General features: G+C 46.7%; 1 protein-coding gene across 2 annotated transcripts in view; it reads left to right on the top strand.

The window, feature by feature from the left end:
* Positions 1–23,063, top strand: part of LOC143925142 (protein mono-ADP-ribosyltransferase PARP14-like) — a 391,904-nt gene that overhangs the window by 221,012 nt on the left and 147,829 nt on the right. The window lies entirely within an intron of this gene.

The following is a 23,063-nucleotide window of genomic DNA, read 5'->3' as shown; positions in this document are numbered from 1 at the left end:
AGTAATCTCCAGCAATCAAACAACAAGCAGAAGTCATGTGCTGTAACCTCTAGAAAATAACAGTGAGCCATAATGTGTGCTGTAACCTCTAGCAGCCAGCCAGTGAGCGGTAATGATACACTGTAACCTCTAGCAACCAGTCAGTGAGCGGTAATGATACACTGTAACCTCTGGCAACCAATCGCAATTGCTGCCTGATCTGATTCTGTAAACTGATTTTGAATCCAGCTGCTATTTATTGCATGTCTCAAAGCATGTAGAGAATGAAATTGCTTGGAAGAGGGGGCCCAATAAAATGTTTGCCCAGGGTCCAATCAACATTAAAGATGGCCCTGACAGTGACATACGCAGTCCAATGAAAACTCCCACGTCAGGCAGGAACAGATATCTACTGACTTTCAGTGATGATTATTCCAGGTACACAACTACTTATCTGATGAAACACAAGAATGAGACATCAGAGAAAATTCAAGAGTTTGTTGCCATGTCTAGCAACAAATTCCAATGGAGACCAGGAATAATACGCACCGACCATGGAGGACAATACATAAGCAAGGAAGGGGCCTCATATCTGAGGAGACAAGGAATAGTACACCAGACACCCACACCATACACTCCTGAACAAAACAGTGTAGCAGAAAGGGAAAAATCACATTCTAGTGTCGCGTACACACGGTCGGAATTTCTGACAACAAATGTTCGATGTGTGCTTGTTGTCGTAAAATCCGACTGTATGTAGGCTCCATCGGGCGTTTGCTGTTGGAATTTCCTATGACAAATGTTTGAGAGCTGGTTCTCAAATTTTCCGACAACAAAACTTGGAAATTCTGAGGGTGTGCAGACAATTTCCGAGGCAGAAAATTCCACGCATGTTCGGAATCAAGCAGAAGAGCCACACTGGCTATTGAACTTTATTTTTCTCGGCTCGTCGTACGTGTTGTACGTCACCACGTGTTTGACGTTCGGAATTTCCGACAACATTTGTGTGACCGTGTGTATGCAAGACAAGTTTGAGCCAGCATCCGTCGGGAAAAAAAATTCATGGTTTTGTTGTCGGAATGTCCGATCGTCTGTACGCGGCATTAAAGAAATGGCCATGGGCATGTTGTTGGATGCCAACCTACCTCAATGGGGAGAAGCTGTCATGACTGCAACCTACCTACAGAACAGACTACCCTTGAGACATTAAAAGTACTCCATTCGAAATGTGGCATGGATCAAAGCCTAGCATAAGGCACATCAGAGTGTTTAGATATAAAGCATATGCCTATATTCCAAGTAAGAAGCGATCCAAGCTGGAGAACAGAGCCATAGGGGGCATTCTAGTAGGCTACAGCAAGCAAAGGTTTACAGAATCCTACATCCAAAGACTGACAAAGTGACAATAAGCCGTAGTGTTTATTTTGATGGGAGCCCATCACCAGAAACACGATCCCTGAAAGCTGTGAAGTGAATATGCCCAACTAACCAGAAGAAAAGGTCAACCAAAGCCAACCTGTGCAAGAGTCAGAACAAGAGGTGGAACTCACAATGCCTAAACCAAGTTCCTCACCAGATCCTGCTGAACTACTGCCTGAAATCAGGAGATCCACTCGGACTACCAAGGGGACACCACTCGGCAAGCTGTGTACATGAACCAACATCCTGGGAAGACATAGAAAAACTACCAGATTTTAACCATATATCTGGTATACTTGGATTGTATAGGCTATTGGGACCCACTTGGGTCCATTCATACCAAAACCTAGGGCTTTTATGCCGTTGCTTCTTTTGGATTCACTACACAAGTGTTTGTATCTGTATGCTTATCTACTGTACAGTTATCTTTTGTAACCTTTTCTATGTAAAACCAAATAAAACATTTTCAAAAAAAAAATAAAAAGAAAAACTACCAAAACATGAAGCCAATAAATGGAGAAAGGCAGCAGAAGAAGAATTCACTTCAAGAAAATAAAACCTGGACAATCCCAGAGCTCCCTCCTAACGGCAAAACTATAGGAAGTAAGTGGACTTTCAAAGTCAAGGGAATATCCACAAATACAACGCCAGACTAGTTGCCAAGGGTTACTCCCAGAAATTCCGTGAAGATTACGATGAAACATTTGCTCCCGTCCTAAAACACTCCACCATCAGAGCGCTTCTTAGCATTGCAGCCGGGAAGGGCATGGAATTCAAACACCTAGACCAGACTTTCTCAACCTATTTAACACTGAGGAACCCTTAAAAGAGTTCTCAGGTCTCAGGGAACCCCCTGCTAAAAATCAGAGATCTACAACTCATGATACAGTTGTATCATGAGTTACATACATATTAGTGTGATGGTCAGTGGGAAGAATGGTCCTCACACTTGTGGTCATTGGGAAGAATGGTCCTCACACTTGTGGTCATTGGGAAGAATGGTCCTCACACTTGTGGTCATTGGGAAGAACGGTCCTTACACTTGTGGTCATTGGGAAGAATGGTCCTCACACTTGTGGTCATTGGGAAGAATGGTCCTCACACTTGTGGTCATTGGGAAGAATGGTCCTCACACTTGTGGTCATTGGGAAGAATGGTCCTCACACTTGTGGTCATTGGGAAGAATGGTCCTCACACTTGTGGTCATTGGGAAGAATGGTCCTTACACTTGTGGTCATTGGGAAGAATGGTCCCTTACACTTGTGGTCATTGGGAAGAATGGTCCCTTACACTTGTGGTCATTGGGAAGAATGGTCCTCACACTTGTGGTCATTGGGAAGAATGGTCCTCACACTTGTGGTCAGTGGGAAGAATGGTCCTCACACTTGTGGTCATTGGGAAGAATGATCCTTACACTTGTGGTCATTGGGAAGAATGGTCCTCACACTTGTGGTCATTGGGAAGAATGGTCCTCACACTTGTGGTCATTGGGAAGAATGGTCCTCACACTTGTGGTCATTGGGAAGAATGGTCCTCACACTTGTGGTCATTGGGAAGAATGGTCCTTACACTTGTGGTCATTGGGAAGAATGGTCCTCACACTTGTGGTCATTGGGAAGAATGGTCCTCACACTTGTGGTCATTGGGAAGAATGGTCCTTACACTTGTGGTCATTGGGAAGAATGGTCCTCACACTTGTGGTCATTGGGAAGAATGGTCCTCACACTTGTGGTCATTGAGAAGAATGGTCCTTACACTTGTGGTCATTGGGAAGAATGGTCCTCACACTTGTGGTCATTGGGAAGAATGGTCCTTACACTTGTGGTCATTGGGAAGAATTCCCTCCTTACAGATAGCTAAAAATATCAATGGTGTCAGTGGGAACTTATCTGAGAGGCAGAAATTGACCAATGATGAAGGAACCCCTACAACCTCTGGAGGAACCCTGTTTGAGAATCACTGACCTAGACGTTTAACCACTTCAGACCCAGGCCAATTCTGACATTTCTCTCCTACATGTAAAATTCCTAATTTTTTTGCTAGAAAATTACATAGAACCTCCAAACATTATATATGTTTTTTTTAGCAAAGACTCTAGAGAATACAATGGCGGTCATTGCAACTTTTTATCTCGCACGGTATTTGCGCAGCAATTTTTCGATCGCGTTTTTTTTCAGAAAAAAAACAGTTTCATGCTTAAAAAAACAAAAAAAAAACAAGTTAGCCCAATTTTTTTGCATAATGTGAAAGAGGAGGATACGCCGAGTAAATAGATACCCAACATGTCGCGCTTCAAAATTGCACGCGCTCGTGGAATGGCGCCAAACTTTGGTATTTAAAAATCCCAATAGGCGACACTTTAAAATTTTTTACTGGTTACATGTTTTGGGTTACAGAGGAGGTCTAAGGCTAGAAATATTGCTCTCGCTCTAATGTTTGCGGCGATACCTCACATGTGTGGTTTGAACACCGTTTTCATATGTGGGCGGACTTACGTATGCGTTCGCTTCTGTGTGCGAGCTCATGGGGACAGGGGCGCTTAAAATTTTTTTTTTTTTTTATTGTTAATTTTATTTTTATTTTTTTAGTTTTACACTTAAAAAAAAAAAAAATTGATGACTTTTATTCCTATTACAAGGAATGTAAAATAAAGAGAAGGGGTGGTGTTGCGCTCCTATTTAGAGTATTAATTGCAAAAAATAGTATGATTGACTATCTAGTATATGCCGCAATATTAGGTATAGTGCAAAAAAGCAAATTAAATAGATATATAAAACACTATGATGATTGTGACACTTATGTAAAATTAAATAAGACAATTAGATAATAAGCAAAGTCCACATTGAAAGTGCAATTGTAAGTGATTATACCACTGTGCAAAGTATATAGTGCATACGTAAATCATTCATTTAGTGACCAATATAAATAAAATTATGAAGCGAATGACATTAAAAGCAACAAAAATAGTAGTGGAAATCCTCTAAATTAAACAGTAATCTAGTGCAGTCTTGGATTTTTAAAATCCTCAATAGAATGTGCAAAAAGTGCAAATGTGCAGAGTGTTGCGCTGGAACACTGTGTAATGCTGTCTTGGACTCTAAAGTGACATTGTGCCTTTAAGTGCAAATACAGCAGGAGAAATCTTCAGCGTCACTGACACCCGTGAGCAAAATGAATGGTTACCTTACTGCTGTAAGGTAAACAGCATGTAGCAGGTGCAGGAGGAGGGGAGCGTTCCCTTCAGCTGATCCTTTCTTAGATGTCCGTTTCAAGCTTCTAAATGCAGACAGGGGTAGTGGGGGAGGGGAGCAAAGGTAATCCTTATCTTCCTCTCTCACTTCAGATGATGTAGTTCTCAATAGGTATTTAAAAAGATAAAAGGAGGTCCACCATAGTGTAGTAGTTTTTGTAAAGTAATAAAATCTTTTATTTACACATAAGGAAACACTCACATTTTTCAAGGGTATATGGATGTTGTAAAAACGAGCGCCGAGCTCGAGTAGCAGTCTGAGCGTCTATTCCGTTATCAGGGAGCCTCGGGTCCTACGCGTTACGTCACCACGTGACTTCAACTGGGATCATTTTTATTGTTAATTTTATTTTTATTTTTTCAGTTTGACACAAAAAAAAAAAAATTGATGACTTTTATTCCTATTACAAGGAATGTAAACATCCCTTGTAATAGGAATATGGCACGATCGGACATATTTACAGTGAGATATGGGGGGGGGGTCAATAAAAAAAAAAAAAAAAAAAAAAAAACGATCCTGGCTTCCTAGTCAGATTGGTGCTGTTAATTTGAATACCGAGGCCGGGCGTGACGTCATAACATGGCGCCCGGCCTCCGAACGATCATAGAGACTCCGGGGACAATCTAGTCCGCCGGAAATCTCTATGATCACATGCTGGGGCCGGCAGATCCTGTGACCGACTCACCGATGGAAACGGTGAGTTGGTAGAAGCACCGGAGGGCGGCGGGAGGGGGGGCGTCCCCTCCCGCCGCCCGTAAGAACGATCAAGCGGCGGAACAGCCGCTATGATCATTCTTATGGTGTAGGGAATCGCCGGCTGAAAACGGCAATATCTGAATGATGTCTGTGGACTCAGTGCATCATTCAGATATAACCACCGGAACCCCATGACGTCACATGACGTATTGCAGGTCTCAAGTGGTTAAACTGCCGTTTTTACGTATGAGCCCTTCCTGGATAGGTACATATAAGCTGGGATGTTGTATATTTAGAATTTTTTGATGGACTATTGTGATTTGTTCCTTTTCTGATCTTTCCCTGACCTCTTCCTTGTAGGTGTCTTCTCACCCTTGCACTGTGTGATGTCATCACTAGGGGGCGCTGTTGCTGGGTGGGGTTATTAGTCTGCTCACTTCTATGGTGTAGTGTCTGGAGGAAGATGGACTGAGCTCCATTGATGAATGGACAATATAAATGCTGCTGCTTTGAGTCCCATGAGTTCCTCTGTCCCTGTCCTGGATTTCTTTGTGGGTGAGTACCCGGGCACTTACCTCACCCATACACCATAAATACCAACATTTCATGAAAATTTCCAGGGAAGACTTTGATTTTTGATTTTTTTTTTTTGGTTGTGCCTCTAGCAAGCCATTGAAGGTGAATGACTTTAATTAGGGGGTGGGGTTATTTGTTTAAAATGGGTGTGGTGTCCATATCATTAACCTATTGTAACATTTAAAGGATACGTTCACCTTTTGTAACATGTTAATGTTACTCCGCACCCCCTCCCCCGATCACCCGTTGAGATAGCGAGCGGGGGGATTCGCAATCGCAAGATGTGAATGGGACCTTACAGAGTTTTACAAACCGGGAATGAAATAAAACCTCAGAACACAGGAGCCACATTTTGGGGGTTTTATGACACTTTGGAGTAAAATTCAAGGCACTTAGTGGTGGATGGAGGGGGAGAGGGATTAGAGCCCCTGTCAGGTGTTTATTGCTGTCTGTGTCCTCCGGTCTCTCTCTGTCTCGTTTTTACTGTTTCAATTGAAGATGAAAGACAATTCCACATTTTAGGTTGTCACCAGAGCAGGAATAGAGGGGAAATCTTCAGATGGGGACACTAGTTCTGGGATTGCCTCACTTTGAAGGGATTTCCCCTCACTTCCTGCTTTGGCGATGGAACAGGAAGTGAAAAGAAATCTCCCCAATGTCATTTCATCACACATAACACATACACAATCCTTTGATGTCACCATCAGGAGATCCCACCTGAGAAATGCCAGGCAGCTATCACTGGAGTATATGGAGACAGGAATGGGCTGTAAAGAGGCTGAAAGAGATCTGCAGCACTGGGATCAAACAAAGGAGAAACACAATATGAAACCTGCATATGGGGGGGGGGGGGTGCAGTAAAAAAAAGCCAGAGGCTGCAAAGAATGCACCAGGCTGTCCCAGTCCTAAGTGGGCAGAGGAGCTCAGTAGACCAGGCACAATGTCTGTTGAGGGGGGCACAACTGCAACGGGGGGCCCTCGATCTGGAGATGTTCCGCAGTGCTTTTTTCTACCACTAGTTGTCATCAGTCTGATGTCAAGCATCATTCAACCTACTTTCTATGATTCCAGGTAATCCTGGACCTGCCCCCAGCATGTCACTCCAATCGCTCCTCCTATCGTCATGCTTCCTGTCATCACATGAACTGATTGTCTCATTCTCCCTCTCCCAGTCTGAGCTCTGCTGTACAGGGACTGTAAGAGGCTGGTTTCCGGCAACATTCAGGTACTCACACTGCTCTTCATGTGACAACACTGAAGAAATGACACTTGTCTACAATGTAAAGTAGTGAGTGTACAGCTTGTATAACAGTGTAAATTTCCTGTCCCCTCAAAGTAACTCAACACACAGCCATTAATGTCTAAACCGGTGGCAACAAAAGTCAGTACACCCCTAAGGGGAAAATCTCCAAATTGGGGCCCAATTCGCCATTTTCCCTCCCCCCGGTGTCATGTGACTCGTTAGTGTTACAAGGTCTCAGGTGTGAATGGGGAGCAGGTGTGTTAAATGTGGTGTTATCGCTCTCACTCTCTCATACTGGTCACTGGAAGTTCAACATGGCACCTCATGGCAAAGAACTCTCTGAGGCTCTGAAAATAAGAATTGCAGCTCTACATAAAGATGGTCTAGGCTATAAGAAGATTGCCAAGACCCTGAAACTGATCTGCAGCACGGTGGCCAAGACCATACAGCGGTATAACAGGACGGGTTCCCCTCAGAACAGGCCTCGCCATGGTCCACCAGAGAAGTTGAGGTCACGTGCTCAGCGTCATATCCAGAGGTTGTCTTTGGGAAATAGACGTATGAGTGCTGCCAGCATTGCTGCAGAGGTTGTAGGGGTGGGGGGTCAGCCTGTCAGTGCTCAGACCATACGCTGCACACTGCATCAAATTGGTCTGCATCGCTGTCATCCCAGAAGGAAGCCTCTTCTAAAGATGATGCACAAGAAAAGACCACAAACAGTTTGCTGAAGACAAGCAGACTAAGGAAATGGATTACTGGAACCATGTCCTGTGCTCTGATGAGACCAAGATAAAGGTATTTGGTGTCAGATGGTGACAAGCGTGTGTGGGGGCAACCAGGTGAGGAGGACAAAGACAAGTGTGTCTTGTCTACAGTCAGGCATGGTGGTGGGGGTGTCATGGTCTGGGGCTGCATGAGTGCTGCCGGCACTGGGGGGCTACAGATCATTGAGGGGACCATGAATGCCAACATGTACTGTGACATACTGAAGCAGAGCATGATCCCCTCCCTTCAGAGACTGGACCGCAGGGCAGTATTCCAACATGATAACCACCCCAAACACACCTCCAACACCACCACTGCCTTGCTAAAGAAGCTGAGGGTAAAGGTGATGGACTGGCCAAGCATGTCTCCAGACCTAAACCCTGTTGGTCATCTGTGGGACATCCTCAGAGGGAAGGTGGAGGAGGGGAAGGTCTCCAACATCCACCAGCTCTGTGATGTCATCATGGGGGAGGGGAAGAGGACTCCAGTGACAACCTGTGAAGCTCTGGTGAAGTTTGGTGACCGAGAGGGCTAAGGCCAGTGGTGGCCCGTGCACTGTGGGTGCAACGGGCGCCACCCCCCCATCCATGCGCCTGGCCCCTTTAGGATGCTGGATGCATGGATTCCTATGGCGGGGGTGAGAGGAGGTGGTACTTTTTGAAGCACCTGATTAGAGCCAGAGGCTCTAATAGGCTTCAAAACAGGGTGAGCTCGGGACGCAGAGAGTGCACCCTGATCCCACCTAATTGTGTAACGATGGCGAATACATTTTTTGCTATTTTCACCCTAACCTTCCTCCCTGCCAATTAGGAGGCAGTGCCTTAAACCTGTTTCTTGATTGGCCAAAGTGCTAGGCCACCCTATTGGATGCCTGGCGCTTAGGAAGAGGAGTGGAGAAGACACGCTGCAGCTGTGGTTGCCGCCACTCTGGTGCATTGGAGAGGATCTGTTGCGGTAAGTCCCCTCTATCAGAGCCGCGCAGGGGCGGTTGGGGGTGCTGCTCCTGCCAGAGCCTCGAGCCCCGCAAGTGGGGTGGTCGGTGGGCACAAGTAGCTGCATTTGACGGGCACAGTGAGGCTGCAATTGAGGGGGGGTTCAGTATTTTTCAGTTTGTTTGAGCACCAGCCACCACTGGTGAAGGCAGTGCTGGAAAATAATGGCAGCCACACAAAATATTGACACTTTGGGCCCAATTTGGACATTTTCACTTAGGGGTGTACTGACTTTTGTTGCCAGCGGTTTAGACATTAATGACTGTGTGTTGAGTTATTTTGAGGGGACAGGAAATTTACACTGTTATACAAGCTGTACACTCACTACTTTACATTGTAGGCAAGTGTCATTTCTTCAGTGTTGTCACATGAGAAGAGAGAAGAAAAGATTTACACAAATGTCACTGAGGGGTGTACTTACTTTTCTCCGATACTGTATTACTTATGTAGCACTGATCCCCGAAGGAGCGGCTGGTTTTCTTGGGCTTACCATTTATCTTCTCCGCCTCGTAGCTCTTCGTTCTTGTCTAGGGGTTCCCGAGGTTGATGGCCCAATAACTGCAGAGACCGACACTTGAATTCCTTTAGGAATTTTTATTTGCATAAAACGTTGAACAGAACTCAGTCTCTCTCAGTTGGGAATAGAGGGGATGGGCAGGGAAGCTCTCAGTAGGGAATAGAGGGGATGGGTAGGGAAGCTCTCAGTTGGGAATAGAGGGTATGGGTAGGGAAGGTCTCAGTAGGGAATAGAGGGTATGGGTAGGGAAGCTCTCAGTAGGGAATAGAGAGTATGGGTAGGGAAGCTCTCAGTAGGGAATAGAGGGGATGGGTAGGGAAGCTCTCAGTAGGGAATAGAGGGGATGGGTAGGGAAGCTCTCAGTTGGGAATAGAGGGTATAGGTAGGGAAGCTCTCAGTTGGGAATAGAGGGGATGGGTAGGGAAGCTCTCAGTAGGGAATAGAGAGTATGGGTAGGGAAGCTCTCAGTTGGGAATAGAGGGGATGGGTAGGGAAGCTCTCATTAGGGAATAGAGGGGATGGGTAGGGAAGCTCTCAGTTGGGAATAGAGGGGATGGGTAGGGAAGCTCTCAGTTGGGAATAGAGGGGATGGGTAGGGAAGCTCTCAGTAGGGAATAGAGGGGATGGGTAGGGAAGCTCTCAGTAGGGAATAGAGGGTATGGGTAGGGAAGCTCTCAGTTGGGAATAGAGGGGATGGGTAGGGAAGCTCTCAGTAGGGAATAGAGGGGGTGGGTAGGGAAGCTCTCAGTAGGGAATAGAGGGTATGGGTAGGGAAGCTCTCAGTATGGAATAGAGGGGATGGGTTGGAAAGCTCTCAGTTGGGAATAGAGGGTATGGGTAGGGAAGCTCTCAGTAGGGAATAGAGGGGATGGGTTGGAAAGCTCTCAGTAGGGAATAGAGGGTATGGGTAGGGAAGCTCTCAGTTGGGAATAGAAGGTATGGGTAGGGAAGCTCTCAGTTGGGAATAGAGGGTACGGGTAGGGAAGCTCTCAGTTGGGAATAGAGGGTATGGGTAGGGAAGCTCTCAGTTGGGAATAGAGGGTATGGGTAGGGAAGCTCTCAGTTGGGAATAGAGGGTATAGGTAGGGAAGCTCTCAGTTGGGAATAGAGGGGATTGGTAGGAAAGCTCTCAGTTGGGAATAGAGGATATGGGTAGGGAAGCTCTCAGTTGGGAATAGAGGGTATGGGTAGGGAAGCTCTCAGTTGGGAATAGAGGGTATGGGTAGGGAAGCTCTCAGTTGGGAATAGAGGGTATGGGTAGGGAAGCTCTCAGTTGGGAATAGAGGGTATGGGTAGGGAAGCTCTCAGTAGGGAATAGAGGGTATGGGTAGGAAAGCTCTCAGTTGGGAATAGAGGGTATGGGTAGGGAAGCTCTCAGTTGGGAATAGAGGGTATGGGTAGGGAAGCTCTCAGTAGGGAATAGAGGGTATGGGTAGGGAAGCTCTCAGTAGGGAATAGAGGGGATGGGTAGGGAAGCTCTCAGTTGGGAATAGAGGGTATGGGTAGGGAAGCTCTCAGTTGGGAATAGAGGGTATGGGTAGGGAAGCTCTCAGTTGGGAATAGAGGGTATGGGTAGGGAAGCTCTCAGTTGGGAATAGAGGGTATGGGTAGGGAAGCTCTCAGTAGGGAATAGAGGGTATGGGTAGGGAAGCTCTCAGTAGGGAATAGAGGGGATGGGTAGGGAAGCTCTCAGTAGGGAATAGAGAGGATGGGTAGGGAAGCTCTCAGTAGGGAATAGAGGGGATGGGTTGGAAAGCTCTCAGTTGGGAATAGAGGGTATAGGTAGGGAAGCTCTCAGTTGGGAATAGAGGGGATGGGTAGGGAAGCTCTCAGTAGGGAATAGAGGGGATGGGTTGGAAAGCTCTCAGTAGGGAATAGAGGGTATAGGTAGGGAAGCTCTCAGTTGGGAATAGAGGGGATGGGTAGGGAAGCTCTCAGTAGGGAATAGAGGGGATGGGTAGGGAAGCTCTCAGTAGGGAATAGAGGGGATGGGTTGGAAAGCTCTCAGTTGGGAATAGAGGGTATGGGTAGGGAAGCTCTCAGTTGGGAATAGAGGGTATGGGTAGGGAAGCTCTCAGTTGGGAATAGAGGGTATGGGTAGGGAAGCTCTCAGTTGGGAATAGAGGGTATGGGTAGGGAAGCTCTCAGTTGGGAATAGAGGGTATGGGTAGGGAAGCTCTCAGTTGGGAATAGAGGGTATGGGTAGGGAAGCTCTCAGTTGGGAATAGAGGGGATGGGTAGGGAAGCTCTCAGTAGGGAATAGAGGGTATGGGTAGGGAAGCTCTCAGTAGGGAATAGAGGGGATGGGTAGGGAAGCTCTCAGTAGGGAATATAGGGTATGGGTAGGGAAGCTCTCAGTAGGGAATAGAGGGGATGGGTAGGGAAGCTCTCAGTAGGGAATAGAGGGTATAGGTAGGGAAGCTCTCAGTTGGGAATAGAGGGGATGGGTAGGGAAGCTCTCAGTAGGGAATAGAGAGGATGGGTAGGGAAGCTCAGGCACTTTTGGTAACTGCTGACACTTAATAAATGTCTGTCTCTAGATGATCCAGGGAATAGCCATTCGCAACTGGATATTGCAGCTATCGGATAAATCCTGGTTTATGGATTTAGCAGCCAACAAGTGATTCAAACTTAGCAAAGTCTCTGCCACAGGAACATAGGAACTTTTCTTACAGTACCAGTATCTTGCAGCTGGTCCGGCAATACCGTAAAAAATGCGGATTCAATCAGTGTCCATACAGCTCAGCTTCCAGGCTCTTACCGAGGAGCCAGCCTTGTGCATGGCTCTCTTCTGAAGAGTCCTCCCCCGCTTGTGTGTTGAGTTGCTGGGCCTCTCCAAACCCAAAACGGCACTGGACCACTTTAGAATCCTCCTTCCAGTTACTGCGCCTCAGACTAGCCAGTCCAGAGACTCTGAAATGGATGGAGCCACACCCCAGGACATGAGGGCCATTGGGGGCTGGTCAGGAGGACCAGGACCATGGAGTCAGAACATGCTTATGGACCAGAATCCAAACCACGTGACTTCAGCACCTTAAGTACCCTCTCCTGGAATACACAGCGAGACAAAGTACCCACTGATTGGTACCCAATGCTTCCAACCAGACTGCGTTCCAATGCCTACCTCCACCTATGACCAGGCAGAACATATTACAGTCCAGCCAAACTGAAGCCACAATTTAGTGAAATTAACCCCCAAGACCCAACTATAGTCTTAGGAAAAACTAAATTTACAAACATAGCGCGTACTCTTCAGGAGTACCGGCGCCACACTTATTACAGATCTGCACAGTTTATGTCTTTTATTTCTGCTTAAAGCTGTGAATTGGAAGCACAGTATACAGTAGGGGTGAGCCAAACCCCCCGCCCCCCCCCCCCCGCCGGTTCGGTTCGGTTAGCAGCAGAACATGCAAACAGGAAAAAAAATTGTTTGAACACCGTTAAAGTCTATGGGACATGAACATGAAAAATCAAAAGCGATAATTTGCAAGGCTAATATGCAAGTTATTGCCATAAACCGTGTTTGGGGACCCGGGTCCTGCACCAGGGTACATGTATCAATGCAAAAAAAAGTTTTTATAACATCCGTTTGTTCGGGAGGAGTGATTTAAATAATACTTAAAGTGAAACAAAATGAAATATCCCTTTAAATATTGTGCATGGGGGTGTCCTTAGTATGCCTGTAAAGTAGTGCATCTTTCCCATGTTTATAACAGTGCCACAGCAGAATTGCATTTCTAATGGGAATAAATGTTATGTAAAACTGCTCTTGGCTGTAATGTATTGTCGGATCCCGGCAATATAGATACAAATATCAAAAATACCCCAAAAAATATGGAGTGGATGTCACCCCTAAAATCTATATCAGGTCCTTCAGGTCTGGTATGGATATTAAGGGGAACTCTGCACCCAAATTTTTTTTTTAAATGGTGTGGGGGTCCCCCAGGCCCCATATACTAATATAGCCTGCCCTATATACTCTGCAGAAAACTGGGCCTTAGGTGTTGGTGGTACCAGAACACTGTAAGCCCTCACAATAATGCTGTGTACAGACAATCAGACATTCCAACAACAAAACTGTGAATTTTTTTCCAACGGAGGTTGGCTCAAACTTGTCTTGCATAAATACGTTCACACAAATGTCGGAAATTCCAAACATCAAGAATGCTGTGACGTACAACACGCATAACGAGCCAAGAAAAATGAAGTTCAATAGCCAATGCAGCTCTTCTGCTTGATTCCGAGCATGCATGGAATTTTGTGCGTCGGAATTGTGTACACACACTCAGAATTTCCGACAACAAGTTTTGTTGTCGGAAAATTTGAGAACCAGCTCTCAAACATTTGTTGTTGGAAATTCCAACAGCAAATGTCCAATGAAGCATACACACGGTCGGATTTTCCAACAACAAGCTCACATCGAACATTTGTTGTCGTAAATTTCCGACCGTATGTATGCGACATTACCCCTGTTAAACAGGGGGAGAAAAATTGGGCCTTGGGTGGTGGTGCCCTAAACCAAAAATATTGTTGGAAGCTAGCATCATCAAGATTGAGGAGGAATAGGATAGTCAGCATAGGCAGTGTTCAATAGTCACATCTATAGTAAATTAAATCCGTTACATCAGTATCAGGTGCTTGATAGCTCCTGATCCAAGACTGATTCATTTTTATTAATGTGAGCCTATCACCGGAGTCTGTGGACAAGCGCACTCTTTGATCTGTTACAAACCCTCCAGCAGCACTGAACGTGCGTTCAGAAAGAACACTGGATGCAGGACAGGCCAGTAGCTCAATTGCCTATTGAGCAAGTTCTGGCCAGTGGTCCATCCTCAAGACCCAGTAACCCAGTGGATGCTCTGTTGGAAAGGTCTCCAAGTCTGCTCTTGCCCCCAGATATTCCTGCACTATGTGATGCAGATGCTGGCGATGGTTGCTTGAATTGATCAGACCTTGGTGCTGAGGACTGAAAAATTGTTTAAAGGCATCGGTCAGCCGGCCACCTTCTCCACCGCTCCACATCCTCTGACTGAACGAAGCCTCAGCAACACGTTGTCCAGCACCGGGGAAATTGTAACTTCCCAGGATCTGGGAATGCATTGCACAAACCTTTCTTCAAAGCCTCCTGAAGATGTTTCATCCTCTGCTCCCTCTGTGAAGGCAGGATGAGTTCAGCAACCTTACTCTTGTAATGTGGATCAAGAAGGGTTGCCAGCCAGTAATGATCCCTCTATTTGATGCCAGACGCAGACTTTACAGAATCAGCGAGGCAGCGTAAGTTTGCAGAGGCATTCTATTCTGAGTCCTTTGGGTCACTAAGGATCACATGATCCATAACAACCTCCTCCCAGCCACATACAACTCCTTGGGTTTCCTGGCACTGAAAACCATCCCTTGAAGTCTGCTACTGAGTGTTATCCTCTACATCCATGCTAACACAATCCTCCTCCTCCTGTGTGGTTTTGGCGGGCCCGCAGGAATGCTATCTGGATAAAGGGGACCTTGAGAGGTAAGGAGGTCCTCCTCTTTCTCCTGCTGTTCTGCCTCAAGTGCCCTGTCCATGATTTCACAAAACATTTGCTCCAACAGAAAGACTAGAAGGACAGTGTTACTGATGCATGGAATGTCCAAGCTCACCATCCTTGTGGCCTCCTTAAATGGTGACAGGACAGTGCATGCTTCCTTGATCAGTAACCATTGGTGTGGCAAAAAAAAGCCAAGCTCCCCTGAACCTGTCCTGGTGCCATACTCGCAAAGGGTACTCATTGATGGCCCTCTGTGTGTGTGCAGCCACTGCAGCATTGCCAAAATTTGAGTTCCACCTAGTGGGCATGTCACAAATGAGGCGGTTGTTGGGCAGGTTGCATTCCCTTTTGAATGTCAGCCAGCCGAGCACTGGCATTGTATGACCAGCGGAAATAACCACAGCCTTTTCTGGCCTGCCTCAGGAGATCCTGTAAGCCTGGGTACTTGCTCAAGAACCGCTGCTCCACCAAATTCAAGATGTGTGCCAAACATGGAATATGGGCCAAGTGTCCCTGTCGGAGGGAGGAGAGAAGATTGGTACCATTGTCGCATACAACCATTCTTGGATGAAGCTGGCGTTGCATCAACCACTTTTGAGCCTGCCCCTGCAGAGCTGACAGAATCTCTGCCCCAGTGTGGCTCCTGTCCCCTAAGCAGACCAACTCAAGAACCGCATGGCATCTTTTTGCCTGAGTGCTTGCGTAGGTCCTTGAACGCTTACAGAGGCGTGGTGGTGGAACAAGCTCCAACAACACTGAACTCTGTCCTGCATCCTTCCCAACTGCCAGCAGAATTACCCAGTGCACCTTGAAAGAAAGGTAATGTCCCTGCCCATGCCTGCTAGACCATCAGTCAACGGTAATATGCACCTTAGTGCTGCTGATCGTCCTGTCCAACAAGGCCAAAACATTGCCTTCCAAATGCTGGTAGAGAGCCGGAATCGCCTTCTATGAAAAGAAATGGCATTTTCGAAAATGTCACTGACGTACAGCACATTCCACAAATTCACAAAAGGGGGCAGAGTCTACCAGCTGAAACGGCAGTAGTTGCAGTACTAGCAATTTGGCCAAGCTAGCATTCAGACGCTGAGCATGTGGATGGCTGGGACCGAATTTCTTTTTATGGTTTAGCAACTTGGGTAGGGAAATTTGCCTGCCAAAATCAGATGGAGGTGTACTGCTAGCAGATTGGCTGCAAGTACTTGGGACACCTATTGCTATACCTTCATTGCTCTCAGTGCAGGTTTTTGAGAGGACTGGAGGTATAGAAGGGTTGCAGATCCCAGATAAGGAGCAAGGAGCAGTCCACCTTTTCTTTGATGTGGGTCTTTTTCAAGTGCTATTGCTAGCAGACTGCATGGCAGGTCGTCATATGTCTGGTCAAGCATGTGGTGCCAAATCAGCTGCTGTTCTGGCCACACTTGATCTGCTTCAGACATTGGTTGCGAACAGCAACGGTGCGATCTGCTGCTCATGTGTCGAAAAAGGCCCACACCAAGGAACTTTTAAAAGTCAGAGGGGAGTCAGCAGCGCCCTGCACCTGCGGAGCTCTGCGTTGTGTGATGCGATACGGGAGCTGCCCTCTATAGGACATCCTGCCTCATTGGAGTTGTGCCTCCTCATCATCATCCTCCTCCTCCTCCTCTTCTCTCAGGCACCCAAGTACAGTCAGTGACCTCATCATCCCCTCCCTCCTTGTCACTGGAGCAAACTTGGCAGTAGGGATGAGCCAAACACCCCCCAGTTCGGTTCGCATCAGAACATGTGAACAGGCAAAAAATTTGTTGGAACATCCGAACACCGTTAAAGTCTATGGGACTCAAACATGAAAAATCTAAAGTGCTAATTTTAAAGGCTTATATGCAAGTTATTGTCTTAAAAAGTGTTTGGGGACCCGGGTCCTGCCCAGGGGACATGGATCAATGCAAATTTTTTTTTTTTAAACGGCAGTTTTTTCGGGAGCAGTGATTTTAATAATGCTTAAAGTGAAACAATAAAAGTGTAATATTCCTTGAAATTTCCTACGTGTGGGGTGTGTATAGTATGCCTGTGAAGGGGCGCATGTTTCCCATGCTTAGAACAGTCCCTGCACAAAGTGTCATTTCTGAAGGACAAAAGGTATTTTAAAATCACTCGCAGCTATAATGAATTGTCGGCTCCCCGTAATACAGAGAACACTCATTGAAAGTCATTGTTTAAAAAAAAAAATGCGTGGCGGTCCCCCTAAATTCAATTATCAGGCCCTCTAGGTCTGGTATGGATATTAAGGGGAACCCCGCATCAATTTAAAAAAAAAAAAACGACGTGGGGTTCCCCCCAAATATCCATTCCGTTCGACTCAACTTCAGTTCGACTCAAACTCGCTCATCCATACTTGGCAGTATGCTGCAGCTCGGAACATGGCTGACAGTTTTTTCTCCTTCTTGGGCACCCCCTCTCTCTCGGCTCACGTTACTCCCTTCCTCAACCTGGGAACCGACATCGGAGCCTTCAAATCGCTGCGCATCCTCCAGCAGCATGTACCCGACACTGTGGTTGAATAATTCTGGGGACTCCTTTGTGCATGATGGTGGGGCTACGGAAGGAGTGACTGTGGACAAGGAGCCAGTGGAATAGGCTGCTTTGGCAGCTGCACTGGCAGGCAAACTACTCTGAGCCTGGGTGACGGAGGATGAGGATGACTTTGTTATCCATTTCACCAACTCTTCTGCATGTTCTGGCTCAATGATACGGCCAGCAGCAGAAAAAAAAAAGAACAAGTGTTCCCTTTGGCCACCTGCAGAGGATGCACCATGTCCACGGCCAGCACTGTTGACTGTAGACACAGAGCCTGCTTGCCCTCTTTTAGTGGCCTGTGAGCGTCTGCCTCTCCTTGGTGGCCTTCTGGACATGATGTACATTTTGTTTTGCAACACCACACTACACTGTATTGTGTACACCACCAGAAGTGTAGTAGAAACTAGGGATGCACCGAATGGGTTTTTTGGTGCCGAAACCGATACCGAAAATGAAAAATACACTAGGCCGAAAACCGAAACCGATACCGAAACAGCACCGATACCGAAAATGACTGTTTTTAAAAAATATTTTTATACAGGAGGTGGTCAGAGACTGGGGACATGGTACAGGAGGTGGTCAGAGACTGGGGACATGGTACAGGAGGTGGTCAGAGACTGGGGACATGGTACAGGAGGTGGTCAGAGACTGGGGACATGGTACAGGAGATGGTCAGAGACTGGGCACATGGTACAGGAGGTGGTCAGAGACTGGGGACATGGTACAGGAGATGGTCAGAGACTGGGGACATGGTACAGGAGGTGGTCAGAGACTGGGGACATGGTACAGAAGGTGGTCAGAGACTGGGGACATGGTACAGAAGGTGGTCAGAGACTGGGGATATGGTACAGAAGGTGGTCAGAGACTTGGGACATGGTACAGGAGGTGGTCAGAGACTGGGGACATGGTACAGGAGGTGGTCAGAGACTGGGGACATGGTACAGGAGGTGGTCAGAGACTGGGGACATGGTACAGGAGGTGGTCAGAGACTGGGGACATGGTACAGGAGGTGGTCAGAGACTGGGGACACGGTACAGGAGATGGTCAGACTGGGGACACGGTACAGGAGGTGGTCAGAGACTGGGGACACGGTACAGGAGATGGTCAGAGACTGGGGACGTGGTACAGGAGATGGTCAGAGACTGGGGACGTGGTACAGAAGATGGTCAGACTGGGGACATGGAACAGGAGATGGTCAGAGACAGAGGACGTGGTACAGGAGGCATCCCCCATTGCAGCCAATGTGCCCAATTGCAGCCAGTGTGCCCCATTGCAGCATGTGTGCCATTTTGCAGCCAGCCTGTGCACTGTGTGTAGGGAAGAGAGCCGCCTGTTTGATAACAGCGCCGGGAACATCACAGCTTTCATTTCAATTGCTGTGTGTTCCCGGCCGTGCGCCGTCACACGCAGCCCCTCCCCCTTGTCCGGGCACTTTGATAGACAGATCATCCGTCCAATCCTGCGGATGATCTGTCTATCTAAGTGCCCGGACAAGGGGGAGGGGCTGCGTGTGACGGCGCACGGCCGGGAACACACAGCAATTGAAATGAAAGCTGTGATGTTCCCGGCGCTGTTATCAAAAAGGCGGCGGAGGTGGCTCTCCTGCGCTATGATGGGCGTCACCAGGGGCGGGGGGCGGAGCCCCGTCCCCCACCCAGGCCACGCCCCATTTTCGGCCGTTTTTCTCTTTCGGCAAATTGCCGAAAAGGGCATTTTCGGCCGAAATTTCGGTGCATCACTAGTAGAAACTCTACACACTGTATTAGATACACTTCAGGCTGGATGCAGTGTAGCCTACAGTGCATTCTGTGGTATACTGTGTACACCACCTGAAGTGTATCTAATACAGTGTGTAGAGTTTCTACTACACTTCTGGTGGCGTACACAATACAGTGTAGTGTGGTGATATATAATTATGGATCATATATGGGTATTATTATGGATGTATGGATTATATATACACACCAACAACACTACACAGGGCCGTCATGTAGGCAGCCTTATATAGTGTGGGGTGTGGACTTAGTCCCCCTGAGCATGCTGTGATTGGCCAAAGCATGCAGGTCATGGTGCATGCTTTGGCCAATCATCATACAGCAATGCACCGCAATCTAGGACATTTCACGGTGCTCAAATTTGCCACGAATGCCCCATACTGTTTGCTCTTCGGTGAACGGGCGAACACTCGATGTTGGAGTTGAACTTATGTTGGACCCGAATATCAGCCTCTTCCCTAACGAATCTAATAATAATAATAATATATAATCTATATAATACATATAACACATACACACGACCAGACTTTCCGGCAGACTAGGTCTGAAGGGATTAGTCCATCAGACAATCCGATCGTGTGTGGGCTAGTCCGATCGTTTAAAAACAAAACAAAAAAAAAAACAGACGGACCTAGAAATAGAACATGTTTCAAATCTATCCGACGGACTAAAATCGGGAAAACCAATCGTCTGTGTGCTGGTCTGAAGGACTAAATACGACACAAGGAAAGCTATTGGCTACTGGCTATTGAACTTCCTTGTTTAGTCCCGTTTACGTCATCACGTTCAAAATGAACGGACTTAGTCCGTTCATGTGTGGCCAAGTCCGTTCGTTCAGAAAGTCCGTCGGGAAGACCGTTGGACCTAGTCTGCCGGAAAGTCCGGTCGCGTGTACGCGGCAATACTGAGCCTTTCACATCATGGGATTTGTGGCTTCTCTCACAACTTTTGTAGCTGCACTCCATCAAGCGAGCCTTTGCTAAATAATTTCCAGGGACACTTTGCTGCGGCACAATGCTAGTTAGATGTAATGCCGCGCACAGCATTCGTGTCATGGCGGGTTTAGTGATAAACAATAGAATAGTTCATTTTATTTTGCATTTTGAACACTTCTGGGTCTATTTAAAAAAAATAAAAAATCACAAAGCCATTCATACATTTTAGTTCTGTGCAAACTGGAGAGAAAAGCAAATGTTCTTTTAGGCTATTTTTTCTTTTCTGAACAAATATTCCTAATTGTGGCCACTAGATGGAGCTGAGGAGCAGAGGAAATACACAGGTCTTTGTCAGAAGAGATACAATGTAACAATTCTAGAGAACGCTGGAAGGAAATGGCAAATATAATCACTGGTTACAATAATTTGCTAGTTCTCTAGAATTGTAACTTTGTATCTCTTGTTATAGATATATGTATTTCCTAGGCTCCTTAGCTCCATCTAGTGGCCATAATGCATCATTTGACTATTAAATAAGGTTCTCTCCCCCTCCCCTGTTTTTGCATCATTTTACTACGGCCCATAATAAAAGAATATTTGTTCAGAAGAGAAAATAACCTAAAGAACATTTTGTTTGTTTTTCGTTTTTCACACAGAACAAATGTACATGCAGATTCACTGGGTGAATAGTTATGCAAATTTTGGTAATCCTCCCCCCCCCACCCCACCTGGGGGCAGTGTCTGACTTCCTGATCATGTGACCACTTTGGCTGCACAGCAGTCACATGATTGGGGACCGTCCCATTGGCTCCTGATCATTAATAGAGAGAGAGGAGGAGATGTTGGTGACAGCTCGGTCACTGTGCTGGGAGCGTGTAGAGTGTGAGCTCAGCTGCCAAGGACACACATATGTAGATGTTGAGGTCCATCCTCCTCTCTGCCGCACATACTGTGTGTTCCATGGTCAGCGAGAGGTTAAATGTGTAACAAAACAAAACCGGATAATATGAAAACGTTGAACTTGTTTATTATTATTATTATTATTATTATTATTATTATGATAATAAATGTATTATTTATAACACACAGGATGTTCAGGACTCAGGAGCAGGGGGGAGACTTCACACGGTCCCTGGACATCGGGGACAATGTCACTCCCCTCCTCCGGTCACCTGACCTCTCACCCCTTTTTTTGGATATCTCGTTCAGACGTCACACCTTCCCCCTCCCCTCCCCCCATCTATTATGTTACAGAATGTCAGTAAATATCATTTTACTTCCTCATCTGAGTCATGTGATTCCTTCCAATCCCCAAACCTCACCCAACGTCCCCAGAAATCCAATATTAAAGTCATTGTGAGGATTAGAGTGTCAGCTCCTGTGCTCAGCCCTGCCCCCATGTTTGTATCTCCTGCAGAGCCCAGAAGTGGTGATCGGTGGAGACATTTCTCGGAGTGGGAAGTAGTGATGTCCAATTCATGAACGAATCGTTCTTTTGAACCGGTTCTTTTTAGTGAACTGGTTCGTTTGAAACATTTCACTCTGCACTCAGCACATAGCAGAGCTGGGAGTGGTAATATGATCCTAGAGTGAGAGAGCTCCGCCCCTCCCTGCAACCAATCAGCAGACTCAAAGCACAGTGACACTCAGGAACTGGATACCATCTTAAAACAAGAGCCAGGAGTACACAACACACTAAGGCCGCGTACACACGCGCGGACTGTTCGCCCAACTTTGTCCGTCAAACAGTTTCAGCGGACAGTCCGCTCAAAATTAGCATGGACGGACTTGCCCACACACGACGAACGAACAGTCCGCTGAAACCGTGCGCGATGACGTGAACGGCACGTACGACGGGACTAGAAAACTACGTCCTATACACTGCAATGCAAACTTCGGCGTGTAAATTCTTTCTGAGCATGCGCGAGACTTAGTTTGACGAACAAGCCTACACACGAGCGGACTGTTCGCTCAAACCAAGTTTCAGCGGACAGTTTTTCGGAATTTCCGAAAATCTTTCTTCGTCAGACTGTCCGCTGAAACTGTCCGCTGAAAGCCCACACACGAGCGGACTGTCCGCCCAAACACTGTTCAGCGGACAAAGTTGAGCGAACAGTCCCCGCGTGTGTACGCGGCCCGAGTTAAAGAATCGTATCAGTTTTTAGAACACAGTACACTGAAAGAACCACGAGTCACCACCAGTAAAACAATACACTAAACCAATGAGGTGGCAGCAGTGATCAGGTGGTACGGACAGCCTGAGGCCCTTTCACACTCGTGCGACTTGAGACTGCAAAGTCACATGACAAGTCACACCCCGTGATTTCCAACGAGTTCACTTCATATCTGTGCGACTTCAAAGTAGTTTTTGTACTACTTTTGTCTGACTTTGATGCGACTTGTGGCAGAGACCTCCAGACTACACAGACATCGCTTCAAGTCATGGCAAAAATCATGGCAAAATCACTTGACTTTCAAGTCGCACAAGTGTGAAAATAGCCCTAACGATTGGATTTTACTACCAGGGGTACTTCGCCCATGGTAGTGGTAGTAAAATCTGATCATCATTCCTGCGCATGCGCTGTAAAGACTATGGGAAAATCTGATGGCTGGCAATGTTAACTGGGAAGTTGGCCCATCAGAATGCAGTTCACATGCACAAAAACCCACTTTGATGCAACTTGAGATCCATAGACCTCCGGAATACACAGGCATTGCTTTAAAGTCGCATCAAAATTGCGGCAGAATTGTGCAACTTTCAGGCTGCGTTAGCCTGAAAAGCCTGAAAGTTGCATTGATTCTGCCACGACTTGAAGCCATGCCTGTGTATTCTG

The sequence above is a fragment of the Lithobates pipiens genome, unplaced genomic scaffold, assembly GCF_037356315.1.
Source record: "Lithobates pipiens isolate NorthernLeopardFrog02 unplaced genomic scaffold, aLitPip1_a1.2 Scaffold_22, whole genome shotgun sequence".
NCBI classification, from domain to species: Eukaryota; Metazoa; Chordata; class Amphibia; order Anura; family Ranidae; genus Lithobates; species Lithobates pipiens.
This window is presented reverse-complemented; position numbering and strand designations above follow the sequence as displayed.